We start from the raw sequence: 16,914 nt of genomic DNA, 5'->3' as shown, positions 1-16,914 counted from the left end.
TGGACCCTTGAGCAAGGGACCTGATCTGAATTGCTTCGATAAATATCCAGCTGTATAAATGAATAACTTGTAAATACTTATGACGTGCAAGTTGCCCTGCTGTAAGTTGTCTGCTAAGTAAATAAAGAATGTAATATTAAAAATAGGGAAAGAATAGAGTTTGCTTGCTGAAGTGCAACAGTTGGAAAGCATGTTGGAATCCTGCTACATTCACATTTCTGCTTTTCTTGTAATGTATCTCTCTTTTGGATGCTTTTGATTAAAGCATAGGATAACAATTTTATCTTCAGATTCACAAGGGGAATGGTCATTAGAGACAAGATTGCCATCATCAAACCACATGAGTGCAGTATCAGCTCCATCTGTGAAAACTGATTATGTCCTTGCTCCCCTCTGCCTGTCTGTTTTCTGAAGGCTCCTCATTTCAAGCATGGAGCCAGAATAAAAATCCATTTTAACATCCATTTCATACTCGGAGATACCTACCCCACTGTTTCCCTCATTCTGTGAATCTGAATCGCATCGGGGCTGACGATTTCATGGCTTTACTCAGAACTGTCCATATCTCTGGCTGGGTTACACAAAAGATGTTTATTTCATGTGTCTAATCTTGTATGATGATTACATTACATTATTGGCATTTAGCAGATCCAAAGTGACTTACTTAGGGTACTTTTTTTTTTCTTTTTACATGTTACCCATTTGTACACCCGGATATTTACTTAGGCAATTCTGGGTTAAGTACCTTGCCCAAGGGTACAACAGCAATGTCCCAGCAGGGAAGTGAACTGGCAAAGTTTCGGTTACAACTTCTGTCACTTACCACTGTGCAACACTGCTGCCCAATTGCCATGTAATATTCAAAGTTCACTTGTGTTTATGGTGTCCACATTGCTCCACAGTATTAGGAATGGGGAGGCACAGAAGTATATTAGAAGCACAAAGAGATTAGGGTCACCCTACCACAGAACCGCAGGGTTATAATCAACAATATGGTAGAACAAAAGATACACTACAGCATCCCCTGTGGGTCACAGCCTTAGAGATGTATCCAGTCACATCTGAGTACATATGCTTTAGGACAGCGTTTCCCAAACCTGTCCTGGAGGACCCCTTGTCCTCCATGCTTTAGATCTCTCCCTGCTCCAACACAGCTGATTTAAATGATCGGTTTGTTATTAAGCAGCTTCAGGAGATCATAATGAGTTGACTGTTTGAATCAGCTGTGTTGGAGCAGGGAGAGATCTAAAACATGCAGGACAAGGGGTCCTCCAGGAGAGGACTGCTTTAGGACAAATATTGCACAGTCCCAGCAGCTACAGCCAGACATTAGGAATAAATTCATGGAGTGTCTTGAGTGCATGAATAAATAAATAAATAAATAAAAACCATGAGGAAAACAGGCATAGCATGAATGGATTTGTCGAGAAGGGTTGCACCTGAGGACACCTGAGTTCCTGCAGATTTACAGTGCAATAGCTTTTTGAGCATCAATCCTTTGAAGTTGGTTTATTTATACTGCCAAAGAAATGCACTCTGCAGACCAGCAACAAACAGTCCCGGGCAGTTAACGGAGCACAGGGAGGAAAACAACAGCAGGATCAATGCCTCATCATGCATTATACTTTTTGAGCGTGTGGAATTTCTAAAGGCTTAAAAGCATGCAATGAATAAATTTTTATCAGTCGGCTTTTATGCCACAAGGGATCAATTTATGCTCCAGTGAAGATGGATAACTCTGGCAGCATAGCTGAAGGAAAATAAAAATGTAACAACCAGCAACTGTATTTGGTAAATAAACTTAGAAATTTGCATAAATGACTAGATTTGCATCATAATAGACATGCAATATTTGTGTGGTCTGTGATCAACTCGGCATGAATTCATGGACAGCAATATTCATGGGCAAGAAAGCAAATTAAATCATGCCTATAAAATCAGTTGTTGAACTCTGGTTGACAACATTTGTAGTCATTAGCTTTTTATATATACATATTATATATATGTACACATATGTACATATGTACACATACATACACACAAACACATACACACATTATTTATATATACATATATACTTTTTTACTCAAAGTGTAAAATAGTGCAAAATAAATGACCATTTTTACCACATAATCTTCAATAATAATAATTGCTCAGCTACATGATGCAAGCCACATTCCTTTTCAGGTAGAAAGGGCTTTTCATTTTAGTGGATTCAAGGCTCTTTGCATGAATGCTGTTTAGTCATATATGCTAAAACAGTTGTACTGCCTGATGCATAAGCTATTTCATTATCTTGCCACACACCACTAACTTTAGTGGAAGAATGTGTTGCACTTAAGTGATTCTGCAAGTCACACTACCCTTGTAAGAATGATTTTGACTGCAATATAAACAAAGTAAATTAGTCTTGGTACTTGTGTTTTCTTAACCATCCCATCTGAGACCTAAACTGGAATGCAGATTTCCCTTGTTGTTAACATCCAGAGATTCTCCTTCCTACTGCATTCCAACCCTGCTGACGGTAACAAAGTGGGTCAATATTTTGAGTGTTATGGAATGGGATGAACATGTAGAATTTGTGTATGTATGGGTGGGTGTCTAAAACACTTAGGAAGAGCCAATAGATCAACTAGATTGAGGTATCGCTGGAGCTGAACACAACTTTATATTGTTTAACATAATTTTATATTTAGTCTTGTATATTTTTTTCTCTGATGGAAATGTTTGTCTAAAATTAAGTTCACATTGTTGGGACTTAATGTAACACAAGGCAGCTCCAGGTAGCTTTAGAAAACAATTTCCGGCCATCCAGACTCAACTCTGGGTCAGGAAATGCTTTGCCTACTTATTTCAAAATTACAGCGTGGAAATGGCTGTGATCTGCAGAAAGGTTGGTCAATACATATTTCAGCAATATACTCCAACACAAATTAAATTTAAAAGATAAAATAATGAGGACCTTCTCTATCCTTGAAGACCCTGACTTGCAGGCCAGCTCAACAGCCCAATTAATTATCCCTTCATGTGTCTGTGTAGAGAAGTGGGCTAACACTTTGCACACAATGTTCAAAAGAAGTACAATTAAAATAAAACTCAAATTAAAAATACAGAACAAAAAAACAAACCAGCCCTGAACACACTGCACAAACACCAACTCAAAGAGCTTCCTTGCTCTCTAGCCAAACACCTGTATCCAATAGGCCCTCAATTAGTCAAGCAGGTGTGGCTTGTTAAGCAATGACTGCCTGACACAAAAACAGACAATGAAACTCTTGCAGCTACACAATTGCTGGGTTTGAGGGCAGTTGGTTGACATGAGATCAATTATGGATGAAAGCATAAATTGAAGGACAAGAATTTAACCAACTGAAGTTTTTCAGGGAACAGATGAGGGTAATCCTTCGTAGTCTGTTTGCTGATGGAAAGACACTAGAGCAGGGGTGTCCAAACCTCTCCTGGAGGGCCACTTGTCCTGGTTGCTTTAGATTTCTCCCTGCTCCAACACAGCTGATTCAAATGATCAACTCGTTATGAACTCCTGAAGCTGCTGAATAACAAACTGATCATTTGAATCAGCTGTGTCAGAGCAGGGAGAGATCTAAAACATGCAGGACAAGTGGTTTGGACACCCCTGCACTAGAGGCTTATCCTGGTTGCCAGCAGCTTTAACAGCCCTACACAATCACATGATATTACAATACTTTCCATGTTTGTGGCACCCAATCGATTTGTTAAAAAAATTGTTTTTAAGGCTGCTCCTGATAAATTAGACTGATTAGAAAAACTGCATTTGTGACTGAGCCTAACCTTTTAGTCAAAATATTTACAGCATTCACTAGAGCAGGAGTATTCTCTACATCCAAGAATTTGATTCACAAATTCTGCATGACCTGTGGTCAGCACTCCAAAGTGATCATTCTATACCAATGTAGTCCTACAGTCAGATACACACACATACACACACACACACACTGTCAAGATGTGGTTCATCTTACTGGCAATGCCCCATTGACCATGGGTATAAACATTTATCACACAGACAAAAAATGCCAGAAATGCATATGGAACTGGCCATAAAAATGCAGAATGCCGGAATGTTATGGTCAAGAGAGGCCAGACACTTTGGTGTGCACTGGGTCACTGTTTCATTTCAACAGATGCAAAAAAAAGTTTAGCCCCAAACTTTGGGGATCAGTATGTATAGGAGAGTGTCTGGGTGACTATGATATCTTTTAATAGATGGTGGAAATGAACATCTGTATTAAAATGCATGTAAGCCTCTACATCTTGCATCTATATTGCTTAAGTTTACATATTTAAAAAATGATGGTGTTTTTATGCCTGTTTATATGCACAAAATTATATTCTATTTTTAGATTGGTTTAAATGGTAAAATACCAACAAAAAAAAAAAACAACCATTTCAAGCACCTATTCCAGAGCAATCACAGAATATGAATTGAAAGCTGATTATGTATACATTCAAATGTAAATATAGAACCCATTTCTTACCTATGCAAAGTAGTTTTCATGGAATTCATGTTCACTGCCCCATGGGTAAAGGTGAACAATACAATTACAACAGAACTCGCTACCTCTTGGTCCAATCTCCACAGAGAATATGCATTGCAAATGTGTTCATTGTGTGAAATTTAGTGGCTTTCTTAAACCATTTTCTAAATTAAATGAAATTCTTAGATTAAGGCATGATAATTCTTACATCTTGCTCATTTTGTAACATGTTTTCTCTTACCTTTCTCATGATCTTTGTCATTTTGACTTTTCAGTAGACATTCTGAATTAAGTATTAATGTAGGAAAAAACAGTACTGCATTAATTATTGTTATGGATTTTTTTGGTTTGGTTGTTTTACAGTCATTGCCATCACTGAGCATTACATTATTTATTTACTCAGCCAGACGTCCTTTGCAAACTATGTAGGTCATCTCGGAAGTTTACATGTCACCCATTTGTACAGCTGGGTATTTACTGAAGCAATTCAGGTTAGCTGAGTATCTTGCTCAAGGCTACAACAGCAATGGCCCATGTGGGACACCACTGTTGTGACATCATGCATGGATGTCAGCTTGGGCAAGAATGCATACAGTAAGAATTCATATGGTATTGAAAAAAGTCTTGTTTTTTGTCTCTGTTATGAAGAAAAAGTATATAAGATGTAATTAACACAAAATTATGCTCAAATAAAATACTATTGTATGCTTGACAAGCATTGCCCTGAAAGTAAATATAAAGCACTGAAATGCTATTACCACAGACTGTTAATTCGACCACAAAATTACAGGGCTGTAACATTCAGTCAACCAATCAAGTGTTGCTTTTGAGAAGCATTTTTACAGTTCCTTTAATTAATTATCTTTAAGTTACACACTGGATTGAAGTGTACAAAACTCGGGTCATGATCATCTCAGAAGTGTGGCAGCCAGATTAACATGAGTTACATTATGCTTATTGATTCATTATGCATTATGCTGTCTGTGGTACTTAACATAAAAAAGATGAGGGAATTTCCATTCCCTGCATTTCCATTAGGGTATACTGTACATGATGTTACATACTATACATACGGTCTTTCATATAAAAATATATAGAGTTTCAGAGGTGTGAAATAATAATATTCCTTGACACATTAATGGCTTACGATATGGATAACATTCTAGTTATGCTCTATTGCTTGAGTGTGACTGAGTGTCAGTACAGACCAGACACTAATAGCACAATTTTGGAAAATTGTGAGCATGTGTGCTGGGAATAGACCTGTCACACAATGTTGGCTACTGAGGACTGGTAAAAGTCCAGGCTGCCACACCGGCTGTTGTTTTGAGTGCTTCCGTTCTTAGTGCTCCACACAGTACAGGTTCAAGTTCTAGGATCTAGGGTGAAGTCTGAACAGACATGTTTATAGTCAAACATGGTGAGCAATTGTGTAGTTCTGACATTTACAAGCAGTTCATTCCATTGCTGAGGGGCCAATGAGGGAAAATAGTGAGTTTTGGAAATGTGCCCAAGGAGGGAGGAACTGCCAGATGACAGACATTGCTGAGCAAAGAGTTTGTGCAGAGTTGTAAGGTCTGATGATGAACTGGACATAGGAAATTGCCATACTGTTGATTTATTGAATACAAGGCAACACTACACTATAAACTTTTAAAACGGATAGTCCTCTTATGTGAGAACTCCAACACAGAGTACAGTTGAAAAATCTATCCAAAATGTGTGGGTCATTTCCCCACATGTAAGAGTGGCAATTATTATTATACAGTACATTTTACAAGCATTGTAGACTATGAGCCCACTTGGAACAGTAATGCATGTGACTCTAGTAGTTTCAACTGTGCCCTATTGAAAATAATGGGGCATGTCTGCACATAAACACAAAATAAAACCAAAAGTTTGGGACCACAATACTACCCATTTTATTCATTAACCATTCAACCATTCACATAACCAGTTTACTAATCATTTCAATCTTAATGTGAAGATATTTGACAACCACAATTTTATTTGACTTATGTGTATGTATACTGATTTTGACATTATATATGACCAAAACATTATATGTCACAAGTGAATTGATCTTGTTAAGATTGGTCTTCAAAGATACCGCACACTTCAAATTTGAGACTTGAAGTCATTGAAGTGTGGCTTAGCTTTGAGTAATGGGTTATGCTTCCACAGAACTCTATAATTGTTGCCACAGTTTTTGTTGGTGTTAATGTGTATTATGACATTATCAGGATTGTAAATACTGTATGAGACATGGCAGGAAATTTGCCAGAACCAAGCATACGACTAGAAACCTTATTTGTCTTGCTTCATTCGGGATTACATAATAGTGATCTTCTGAAAATCCAAGGATGTACTTTTTCTGTTCACAGAGATACACAAATGTACAGTTCTCATATTTATTGTATTTAAATAATAAAGTTATGAGCCTGGGTTACATCACAGACAGTCTTTACCCTGAAGAACTTCAGTTATTGTAAGGGTAATAATGTGGTATTAGCATTTTTGTGAGGTTTTTTTTTTTCACGACATCATTTGATTCTATAACACCAATGTCCTACCATCTGTTCTTTATTTGAAAGCGATGTCACATTATCCAAATTTATGCTGTAGCCTAAAAATAAAAAGTTTATATCTTTTAGTGTTATACATATGGGGTGTAATTTGATCTGGTTCAACATAGTTGCTTTAATGCCATATGTTCAAAGTTTGTTTAACAGTCCTCAAAGATGGCCTAAAATCCATTTTATTTCAAATGCTTAATTATCCAGTTTAAAGGCTATCATTTAAATAAAAAAGGATGAGGGTGGTATTGAATCACTCTTGACAAAGGAAACAATATGATTGTAAATTTTGTTGTTTCACATTATTTCTCTTTTCCCCCCTCAATTCAGCCTCGATTTGTTAAGATCTCCTCAAATTCCTCAAAGAATGGGAGTGCAGAATGGGATAAAAAGGCTTTTTGATTCTCTTAAGTTGTGCTTTGAATGTTCTCAGCATTGAATATGACCTTAAAACAAGTGCTACTTATTTGTAACTGTCACAAATCCTCTGTATAACCGACAGCGTCTAAATGAATCATATGAATGTTAAGGCATAATGCTTATTAACAGCATGCTAGGCCATGTTAGATCTCAGTTTCACAACAAGCTTCTATCCTTATTCACAGGTTTGCCATATCAGTGTATTTTATTTCAATTTGAAAATAATGAATAAGTTTTGACAAAAAAAAGAAAAAAAAAGAATTTGCCTTTTTAAGCTTTGAGGCCAAATCTCTTCCTAGTCTTATATGCCACATTCTTCTTTACTGTTCATAGAGCAGTGCCAGATGACTGGGACAGTATCTTGCATCAATTTTAGGAGAGAAACATCTTCAGAAACGACAGACACAGAGACAAGGAAAGGAAAAAAATACAGGAAAAGATATTAATATGTACATAATCATAGATGACCATCTTTGTTAGAAACTGAACAAAAAGACAGCATGCAAAACCCTGACATTTATTGTAAAAGATGCCTCATGTCTTCTCAGTTAGCTGTTACGTAATAGGTTCACAGTGTGATCCAAGAGTTTCTTCCACTTGCCTCCTTTGATGAGGGGAAAAAAAGACCCAGTGGAACCTAATTTCACTACATGAATTATTATCATTGTTGGCCATTGATGCAAATGTTTTCTGCTTGGATATCACCAAACCGAATTTCAGGGCTTCATGGAAATCCACAACACATCAAAGATAATTTATACAGTCCGGACAAAATTAGACTCTTGCCTGATGTTACATAGCACAAAAGGCACATAATTCCTCTGTAGACCTGGATGCTGAAAAATTGTCCTGCAAGGTGGTGTGGGCCTACCAGCATAGAGGCCTTTAGTATCTGGGCTTGAGGGAGAGCTGCATTAAATGGATCAATGTTTTACACCAGAATCTGGGAACCTCTCACCTCTGGTATTTGCAGTGATAATTGAGCCTTCGGTGGAAGCAATAAGGCTTGATCCAGATGTCTAAGCCGGGCAGTAGGGGGGAACAGAGGCAAATAGACATGAAACTGCCTCTATCCACATGTGATGTCACTCTTACTCTATCCCATATTTCAGTACCCTTACAGGCCAATGCAATTTGGTCTTTTGGAAATCATATAGATTATGAAATATACTTTCCCCATGCTGATGACCCATTATCCTTTAATTCCAAACAGTCTCCCTTTCAGGTAGACTTCTGACAATTTACAAATATAAGTATCTCCACGTCTGAAAAATCAGACATTACACAACCTCTAAAATGATTTCAGTGGCAGTAACTCCTATGGCTCTTCATAAAAAAATGATAGGAAAGTAAATGAATGTTGTCCTTTCAGCAGTATGGTTTATTTCTGTACCTTCCCAGCAATCAGTATAATAAATGAATGATATAAAACTAGGTGATGCACTTATAAACTGCATCTAAGAATGAAGCAAACAAACAGAGACTATGCCTGTTATTGTGGCTGCAGTGAAATTTGCACATGAAATTGTTGTCTAATCATGATAAAAATAGGTATCATCATTTCATGTATGATTTCATGTAAGAATCCAAAAATACAGAAGGGTTTTAATTCATTGCAGGAGGCAGAAGTAGGTGTCCCTGCTCCTGTGGTACCACTGAAAATACTTTTGAACCTTTAACAAATTTTTACCTTAAATTTAACTGATGTGATGTTCCAAAATTCATTCAGTGTTTTTCCACTCTTTCAGGATATATCCTGTATATCACTGTACCATACAATTCGGATCACCATGGCATGTGTAAGTTGATCATTATTATTATTATTATTATTAAGATATACATGGTCATGGTACACACCTTAAAAGTAGTACACGTGGAAACATCCCAATCATTTGGACAGAGGTAAGAATTTTCTGACCAGTCATTGTTTCTTTTCCTGCAAAGTTTAAAAAATGGTAATATGGTCTCAAACAGTGGCTGCATGCACTGTTTCACAATTAATCTGGCTAGAGAAGTACACCATTTAGGATTCAGGGTTACAAGCAAAGATACTATACATCGGGGGACTTTTGCCTGGAACCAGATCAAGCTACACTGACAACCAGTCAATGCAATCATGAGTTTTGCTCCCAGATGGAAACAGTGAGACTCGGGACTTTGTATTTCTTTGCTAAAAGACAGACGTCAAATATTAGTTATATTGAGAGAAAGAAAGCCTTTAACGAATGTTTAATTTTCCAGTGGAATATCGCTTTAAGGACCGATGGAAAACCAGAGGCTGTTGTGCCACTTTGGGAATAGTTTCCTAACAACATTATGGAGTTGTCAAGTAATAGTTGCAGGATCTCTGAAAACAAGAGAATTGCATTATTGTGAATTGCGAAAAGAACAATCCTCCAAGAACACTCATAGCAGTTTGGCAGACCTCAGCAATGCATTTTTAATTGCTCATGGGTTAAATGTTATGTAGTGTGTCATTCCACATGAACAACCAGAAATGAAATCCAGGCTATTCCCAAGACAAGAAATCAGCTGTGATCAATAAAAGATTTGACGCATATTGGACAGCTACCCGCAGATGAGGTACATAGCAACACCAGATATGGTGAGTGTATCAGTTAGGGCAAATCTGGATAAAAATCACCTGGGATCTACAAAATATAAGTGAGGTACTATATCTTTTTGATTCTCATTTGAGAGTCTCAGCTGCCCCTGTGGATGATATTCTACGCAGATTAACCGCATGATTTAGGAGAAGATTGATCAGGGGATAAAAAACATATGCTGTGTAGTTGGAGAGCAGATAAGCGCAGCAGACCGCTTTGCCGAGGTACACAAGGGGTGTTCCACGTATATATATAGACTCAAAGAGAAATTACAAAGTTACGGACCACAGTGACTCAAAGTGCCCGCTGACAACATTCATTACAGGGAGTGCATGTTGAAGAGGCCCGTTGATTAAAAGACAGATGCAGAATTAGAGGTGAGCTGGCATTTTGGAGATAGTAGAGGGGATGGAAGATTGTTCTAAGCCTCTCTGCTGTGTTGCAGGACGTTGATCCCCTAATTGAGGAACCCAAGTACATGGGAGAGGGAGAGGAGGGGGGGAATTCTGAAACTGCAGCGCAAGGTGAAAAAGAAGTAATTGATTCAGTTTTATGCTTGTGTCTATTACCTGTGGGAGGAAGCGGAGGTATGATTCTTCCTCTAAATATATTCAAAAAGTTATTAAACTTTATGTATTATTTTTTTTCTACAGGTACAACACTGCACAGTGGCCAACATGGAAGAAAGTTATAGTCCTCAGGATAGAGCACTTGTTATGTATGTGAGTGTGCTTTCACTGACTGCTCACATACCTTTGCCGTTTTGCACACCTATCAAACCATACTGTTGTGTGGAATATGAAACAGTAAGGATCCGAACAGTCTGTGTCAGTTGTAATACAGTAATTGAATACTCCATTCAAGAAACAGTTCTCTTTTGTAAAATAGTGCAGTCTATTATCCATCACTGCATTTCAGTATAAACATTCTTAGACCCTGACAGCCCACTACACACTCAGCACAAACCTAGCTGTTCTATAATACCTGAGAAATGAATAAAGTTCAGGATAACTCAGATTCAGTTTGATTTAGCTAAAAATGCAATTCAAATTCTTTCTCAGAGTATATTAAGCTGAACTAAATTTAAATTAAATGAACTAAGTTTGATGTCTGAATATGATGTTGTTTGCTAATGTTGTCCTATTGAATTCACTATTGCTATTACTACTATGCTCTTATCACCATCTAACCATGTGGGGAAAAATTATATACAATAATTATAGAATTATAATTATATATAATGAAGATAATGGTCAAAGTTTGGAAGCATAAACAGACTATTAAGATCATTATTCCAACCATCTAGCCAACAGTAGGACAATGTATTTATTGAAGTGCAAAAGTTCATTTTGAATTTAGGTTTGGTAAAATGTATGTAAGAACAAATAAGAACAAGCTTTATATAAGAACTATGTGTGAACTTAGTTAGACTTGGTGTTGTGTACAACAGCTGTATGCTAGCAGGGAACTGAACCAGCAACCTTACGAACCCTGCGCTTCACCACTACACCACAATGCCACAGTGCTGTCACACTGCTTATTTTTTTTTGTAATATACTGTAATTCAGAAGACAAAAAAAAGAAAGTTAAAAGAATCTTTGTTTTTCTGCCAAGACACATAAGTGTTGAGTAAAAGCCAGCATGCCTAGATACTCTGATGAGACATAAATGAGGCCCTTAGTGTGTTGAGGAATGTGCAGGTCTTCATCAAAACCCTCACAGTTCCTTTTCACAGGATGCGGTTGTGAGCGTTCCAGTGCTACGCCAAGCCACTGTAGCCTCCGCAAGTGAGTGAAATAAGTCTTAATGACAAACATTGCATCGCGTGTTTGCTCTACAGATACCTTCATGCAGGGTAACTTACATATCATCCATTTATGAAACTAGTGGTTCCTTCAGTGATTCAGGTTGAGTTCCACGCTCAAAGGTACAGGCGCAGTTGGAGTTAAACCTTTTGGTCATAAATTCAGTTGCCTAACCACCATGCCTCAGCTCCTGCCCAAAAGGACATTCCCCAGTGGCAGAATGCTATAAAAACTATTATTTTCTCACACGAGGGTAAAAAGGACAATAACAAACATCAGTTTAAGTTCATGTAAATTATTAAATGCCCACAGAGTGCAACAACTAAACGTTCACCCTGTTTTATGACGTATAAAAGCATTAGTGTGTTTAAATGTAAACGTGGAAGCTCACTGATTACACAGCAATTACAGTAAACAGTGCTTTGAATCTTGGATTTAGGACCCATTTCTGAAAAAGAAAAAGTGAAGTGCTCTTGAATTCAAGTCAAATTAACATCTGCACTGGGAAGAACAAAAGTGTTAACGAAATGTCTCTCAGTGGAATACAATCACTCAGAGGGTCCTGTCAGGATGAGGAAAAAATTTTAGTTTGAGTTACAGCTGAATTATTTCATGATGCAGTTCACAGCCCTATGAAAATGATGAAGAAACATTTCACACAAGTGTCTCTCTCTCTCTCTCTCTCTCTCTCTCTCTCTGTGTGTGTGTGTGTGTGTGTGTGTGTGTGAGCTATCACATCAGGACCCAAAATGGAAGTGTAGCAGCCTCTGGCAGGGCGAATGACAGCGTCTGCTCCCGAGTCACCATGATTGCGTGTGTCAACCTTTCCTCATACATATGCATGTTGGCTGCAACTTTTTAAAAAGATAGACTTTGATATTCAGAAAAAAGGCTATTAAGGTCAACAGTGAAATCACGCCAAGAATTGAAATGGTTTCGTTATTATGGACGTACCTCAGTTCAATGTTATTGCAGCTTTCCCTTCCAAGCTTTCCTTTGTTGCTTGCTAGAAATGATGCAAAATTAACCATATTGGTTGAGAAATGACAAAAAAGTATAAGTGCATCCATGGAATGTACAAAAGTAAATTCAAATTCAAATACAAAAAATAAAGTTGAATTAAAAAATACAAAAGTAAATAGCATGCAACTCTGAAGTGATGGTGAAAATGTGTTTAATTCTTCCCAAATGGACTATAGTCACTATAAGCAGATGTGCAGGATCGTGTACACCTAAGATACAAATAAGAGTAAGACTGTAAGCACAAGTGTTGTCAGGCAGGAGGTTTCACACATAATTACTGTTGACTGGAATATATCCCTGTGAGAGGTTAATTAGATCAGACATTGGTGCATCACCAGCCTAATTCCCACATCGCTCTCTTTTCTTTCCCCTGTCATTCAAAACTTGATGCATCTTTGCTGGTTAGATACCTCCATTCCAACTGTATAATCTATAACCTGATTATTGGTGGCTGCTGCATTTTTTTCAACCGAATTATGGATAGCATCGGGGGCCACAGGCTAAAGCTGCCAGAATCAATTTGAGTTCAGTCTGTGGAGTTTGTAATGAACTGGTGGCTTGAAACACATATTGTGTTTTTTTTTTTTTTTCCCCTTACCATCTGGTCGTTGAAGTAAACTTCCTACTCTTCCTCTGTCTTATCTGTTGTTACTCAGTTGTTTTTTTCCCCTGTGGGGGATCTGTGTCGGGAGTTGTCAAGAAAATGAGAGGTTCCTTCATATTATGCCAGGGTGAAGCAGGTCTTGCTAAAAATAATCGGTCGGGAGGTGACTCATTCACTGTGCTGCAGTTCTCTGGGAGTCAACCTGTTGAGACTGTGTGTTGCCCACAGTATGAGACCGTCTTTGTTGCTCTGCAACACTTTCAATTAGGAAAGCGACAATAAAATATAATGGGTCTCACTTAACTAAACCAACCACAGACAACTGAGCCTACTACTGAAGGGGGGGCAAAACTTTAGTTCACATCACCCCCACCAACATTTTTTTACATGTACTTGGAATTGAGTCAGTTATTTTTTATGCCTATTTTGATGAATATGCATTTTGAAAAAAATCATCAACTATCATTAGTTAGCAAAAAACAATGCAAATCCCCTTCCTTTCTGTGGTATGGCCCTTGCAGTGTTGTTGACAAGACAATATCATCAAGTTCAATCTATTAGCCTGCTTTTTGTAGAAGCATTGCAAATTCTGCTACTGTTTGCATAGTTAACTATGAAAGAAGAAGGAGAAAGGTTGGAACACTTCCTTTAAGCAGCAAATACTAGGCCTTTTACAAGTACGTACTAAGTAAAATCTAATTAGCTAAGGTGGCTAGCTAATTGGCTAAGACTCTTGTGAAGAGACAAGGTTATGATTAGCTTATCAATGTGTGCTAAAAGTGAGTTTAGCCAAGGCAAATGTGACATTCTAGAATTTAGTTTTGAATAATTATACACATTACAAATACAATACTACAATTTTTACATGTTACTATTTATACAGATATTTTTACTGTGGCAATTCAGTATTCAGTTATCAACATTTTACAAAGGTACTATGGCAGTGGCACTGCTGGAAACTGAACCAATAACCCATGGGTTATGAGTGTTGCGCCTTACCACTGTGCCACACTGTTGCCAGTGAGCATAATCTACATACAGTGATCAAAAATACAGGAGCAGAATCAACCGTATTCCAATGCTGTTTAACCTGCATGTGACAATAATGACATCTGCTTAGATTAATTCTTTTAGGCTCATTCACATGGTATGTGACACTCATTAGTTAATTCTACATTGAATAAATACAGAAAATAAATATGTTGCTGGTTGACAGGCACCTAATTCAAACTGGCAATGCCTCTATTATTCAGGCAGTTCTTGACAGACCAGACAGTGTGTGACCAAACAACGGCTGCATTATGGCATTGCAGGTGTCAGAGTGCCAAATGTCACGGGGACACTCCAAATTATTACTATATGTCAAGCTATTGTTTTACATTTGATTTTCATTCATACTATTGACTGGGCTATGACAAAATTCATGTCATACATAAATAATTTTCTTTATCTTATTTACTGAAGCACTGTGGGAAATGCAAAATACTGCATAACTGCACTTTGTTCCACATTTGAAGAATTTAAGACCATTTCTTAGTTAAACAGGACAAAAATATCTATGGTATACTTTTGATCATTTAGAGAATAGATAATTATCTTTAGCAGACTTGGAATTACCTTTATATGTATTTGTTCATACATTTAACATTGATGTTAAACTACAGTCTCAAAGGCACTACAAGAAATCTGAAAAAATTGTTAAACTTATTGATTATCTAGGTGTTATTGCAAAGACGCATACACTCACACACACAGGAACAGAGTCAGAAGCCAATGACACCAATGGATGGTGTCTTCATACCTTCACTTTGATTGCATTATAATTGTCAGATGTATCATATAGGTGCCTGCTATCACTTCTCATGAAGCTGAAATATTAGGTTCCATGATATGGCTTAAGGCATATGCTCTGCAATTCAACAGCTGTGAATAGATAATTATACCATTTAAATGTTACTCTTCTGTCAGAGATACATGCTACATATTATAAATAAAACAAGTGGAAACTGTCTCTATTTAGTGATGGAAAATAATACATTTTAGGATTTGACACACAGCACATTGGATTTCCTCTCCCCTCAATCTTTAAAGAAAAAAATCAATTCAATATAATCAAATAGAGGTATACATGTTTACGCTTAAACCCTTAGGTTTAAGAAAATTATGAAAAACAAGGCAAGTCCACAACCATGGCCATATTTCCTTTTGAACCAGGATCACAGTATCAGCAAAGTCAATCTCCTAAGCAACACAGTAGTGAGTTTGTCACTGACATCCAGGGCCACTCCTTGTACAGTGGCTCAGGTTCTGCTTATTTTACATTTTACATTTATTTATTTAGCAGACGCTTTTATCCAAAGCGACTTACAAAAGTGCATGCAGTAAGTACAGCGACAGTACGGGGACAGGAGGTGTACAGTTCCACAATGAGACAGTTCTCAGCTGAGAGCAAGGTCTGTTTGAGGACACAGTACTCAGATTTGTACAATTACAGCCTATAGGGCAACTAATACGATATACTTTCAAACGGCAAACTTCAACAACTTCAAACGGCACAATGAGCGTCAGGGTAAAGGCGGCAACAAGAGACAAATTTAAAAGCACAATTTTGCTTATCTAGAAAATGGCAGTAAAAATAAACCTTAAAGACCAAGCCCCTTCCTTCATACCCAGCAATCCCATCTTTTGAGTTGTTCTCTGTCATCACCTGTCAGTCAAACAATTTGCATGGTGTTTTCATAGTTCCCACAATTTACACAAAGCACAGAAAAACCCTTAAAACAACATCCCATCATTTAGCTGTCATATGACTGCCTTTATGTAAATAATTTCATGCACAAAAATAAATTGAAAAAGTAATAAATCAAATAGCAAATATGTACACATGCAGCTTGTTAACTTTGATTGGTACACTTTTGGTCCATTAATAGCTGCATCAAGAGCTAGCAGTTTTGCTAATCACCCTTGTTGTTCCAATTATTTCCTTAATTAAGATGACTGAATTACTGAGCTTTAAATTGATGTTGCCTTGATGAATTCCTTTGCTCTCCCCAAGGCAACATTCATGTCAAGGGGATGATAAAAAAAGCCTTAAAGAAACAGCTGCACTCAGATAATGCATGTGTTCAAAAAACATACATTTCATCGCATGCCTTACATTCTTTGCTCTCTACCAATTTATATAGACCAGAAAAAAAATCAAATTACACGTCTTGCTTCTACTTGTAAAAAGCCCAGTGGTCTTCTTGCAAAGAACCAGATGGAGCTTATTAACACACAAGGATCCTTTTGGCTTTGCACAGTGGGTTTGATGATGAGGTATCACAAATTGCAAATTAGCAGAAGGCCATGGTCTCAGCTTTGGTG

The 16,914-nt window shown here is 37.3% G+C and overlaps 1 protein-coding gene across 1 annotated transcript in view; it reads left to right on the top strand.

Moving 5' to 3' along the window:
- The window catches only part of pth1r (parathyroid hormone 1 receptor), a 135,064-nt gene that overhangs the window by 728 nt on the left and 117,422 nt on the right, over positions 1-16,914 (top strand). The window lies entirely within an intron of this gene.

Source organism: Megalops cyprinoides, chromosome 24 (assembly GCF_013368585.1).
Source record: "Megalops cyprinoides isolate fMegCyp1 chromosome 24, fMegCyp1.pri, whole genome shotgun sequence".
Lineage (NCBI taxonomy): Eukaryota > Metazoa > Chordata > Actinopteri > Elopiformes > Megalopidae > Megalops > Megalops cyprinoides.
This window is presented reverse-complemented; position numbering and strand designations above follow the sequence as displayed.